The 2,843-nt window shown below is 28.1% G+C and overlaps 1 pseudogene; it reads left to right on the plus strand.

The window, feature by feature from the left end:
- The first annotated feature begins 57 nt into the window (after positions 1-57).
- Positions 58-478, plus strand: LOC112681413 (annotated as a pseudogene).
- The last annotated feature ends 2,365 nt before the right edge of the window (positions 479-2,843 follow it).

Consider the following 2,843-nt stretch of genomic DNA (forward strand, 5'->3'; position numbering starts at 1 on the left):
AAGCTCACTTTATACGCCTGGCACAAAAGTACATGGTTGACTTAAATTAATGTGAAGAATCTGTGTTATTGGCTGAGTTCAAATTATGGCAAAGACGTTTAGAAAATATTGGATCATCAAATATACTAAAAAATGCCATGGAAGCAATAGTTTTATGCAATAGACAAGTTTATCCAAGTGTATTTAAACTGCTATAGATTTTTGCAACTTTACCAGTATCAACTGCATCTAGCGAGAGGCCGTTTTCAAACTTGAAAAGAATAAAGACATACTTGCGAAACACAATGTCACAAGTAAATGAACATTGGTTAATTCATTTTTTTATAATTATGAGTTTTTAAGTTTTTTTTTTTTTTTAATATAGGGGCGGTTAAATGGTTTAGCTATGCTAGCAATCCACAAATAAGTTGGAATTGATATCGATGAAGTGATCGACCAACTTAGTTTAAAGAAGAGGCGCTTAGATTTTTTACTATAGGTCTATAGATTTAATTTAGTTTAAAAACTGTAAATATTTTAAGGTAATTTTTTTAATAAATATTAGTAATCTGCAGTATTAAGTAATAACTAGGGCTGGGATTTATATGTAATAAAAAACCAAAAATATGTACATATATATGTAATTAAAATTTCCAAAATATGTAGTATAAAATAAAAAATATGTAGTATAAAATAAAAATTTTGTACAAAGAAAAATTTAAAAAAATACAATAAATTGATGTTTAATCAATTGTAAGGGAAACAATGACAAACCATATATTGTTTTAAATTTTCAAAATTAAATTAACGGCGATTTGGTCTAAACACTGACTTATACCTACTAAAGGAGCGTTCTACATCACAAGATGTTATCGGTGCATACTTCATCGCTGTTATTTCACTAGGTGAAAGATTGAGCTCCATTGTGTCTTCATCCACAATACCACAAAGAATGTTTCTTATACATTTAATGGTCTTCAGTCCCGAATTTTTGTTTAAAACGACGTTCATTTTATTCTTTATTAATTCTGCTGTTGGGCCCACTGATTCATTAATTTTTGAAATTGATAAATCAATAATTTGTATGCTTTCACTCAACGGAATCTTGGTGTTTTCTAATTTTGAAATTGATTCACCCAAAAAACTAAAATTAGACACAATATATGATAGAGCAGACTTTATATTAGGTCTCTCAAAAATTTATTTTCCCTTGGAAATTGATGCTGCATGTTCAGAATCCAACATAGATACTATATTTTTAATTTCATCATAAAATTTGGAATAATAGTTTACGGCTTCTAACCATGTCCCCCACCTTGTTATAATTGGCTCTGGAGAAAGCGGGATGTTTGGATAGTTATTTTTGAATATTTCAATTCTACTTGGAGCTTTTAGAAATATTCGTTTAGTTGTTGAAATTAATAAATCAACATCGGGGTATTGACATCTGACGGTTTCAGCTACTCGATGTAAGGCATGAGCCAAACAAGTTAAGTGAATCATTTTCGGATACAAAACTTTTAAAGCATTTGCCGCCTTAATCATATACGGAGCTGCGTCTGTCACAAGTAGTAAAACTTGTTCATGCTGTATGTTATTGGGCCAAATTAAACTCATTGAATCGTTGAACAATTTTGCTATTGTTTTATGGTTACATTTTTCTAAATTTTCACACGTTAAAAGAATAGGCTCAGAAGGCTCGGAATTCAGTTTACCTACAATAACATTTCCAACATACCTGCCTTCAACGTCAGTAGATTCATCAATAGAAACCCAAATAGGACCATTTTGAATTAAATCACGAATTTTAAGTAATGTTTCTTCGTAAATAGTTGAAACATAATTTTTTCTAAGAGTACTACGGTCTGGCATAGATTTACCTATGTTTTTTTCTAAAAATTCTTTGAAATGTAGATTATCTAATTTAGCAAGAGGTATATCTGCCTTAATCATTGCACGACATAATTCTATATTAAAACTACATTTACTTGAAGATGATGTAAGAAATTGCTGCTTTGATTGCATTTGTTTTTTTACTAATCGTTCTTTGTTAGATTTATGTTTTGATGTTGAGATATGTTGAGTTATCTGAAATTTTTGAGTAGTTGAAACACTTATATCACACGCATTGCAGTAAAGTACATTATTATCACTCGAAAAAGTTTCGTTAGGAAAATCACGGATAACGTTTGAAATTTTAGTTGAAATAGATCGAGCTACTTTAGGCATTATATTTACTAATTTATTATTAAGTCTTTAGTTTTAAATTATAATTTATAACTCGAAATGCAAAGATGTTTTCACAACCACGCGAACACAAGAACTGATAGTCTGTTAGGTACTGTTGTAAATTCGTAAATATATTTTGTCAAATAATTGTATAACATAAAGTATAATCTAACATCATTAAGGTATGGTTATCGAACAGAAACAGATAAGATAAACTAAAATCAAGTTATTAATATTATTTATTTTAACCTACTTATTTCCTATATGCATTATACACTTACAATTTTCCGAATACCGTTTTCGAAATAAAAATGTAAAATATTACTAAACCACTGAAATTGTCAAAATTTACAAAATATGTAAATAAAAACGAAAATTTTACAAAGTATGTAAAAATATGTAAAATAAAATATGTCTTATTTTATTGCAAATCACTCGAAACGAATTTATAATTTGCAATAGTTAATTTATCGTGTTTCACTAAAAATATATATTTACATACAAATCCCAGCCCTAGTAATAACCTACAACTTGTCTATTATACCATTTACATGAATCTTAATTATAAGACTGTCAATTCATAGTAATATGTTAAAAAGTAACTTCAATGTGTTTTTAATATAATAATTCTAAAA

This window comes from Sipha flava, unplaced genomic scaffold, assembly GCF_003268045.1.
Source record: "Sipha flava isolate LNK unplaced genomic scaffold, YSA_version1 19100_pilon_pilon, whole genome shotgun sequence".
Classification (NCBI taxonomy): domain Eukaryota; kingdom Metazoa; phylum Arthropoda; class Insecta; order Hemiptera; family Aphididae; genus Sipha; species Sipha flava.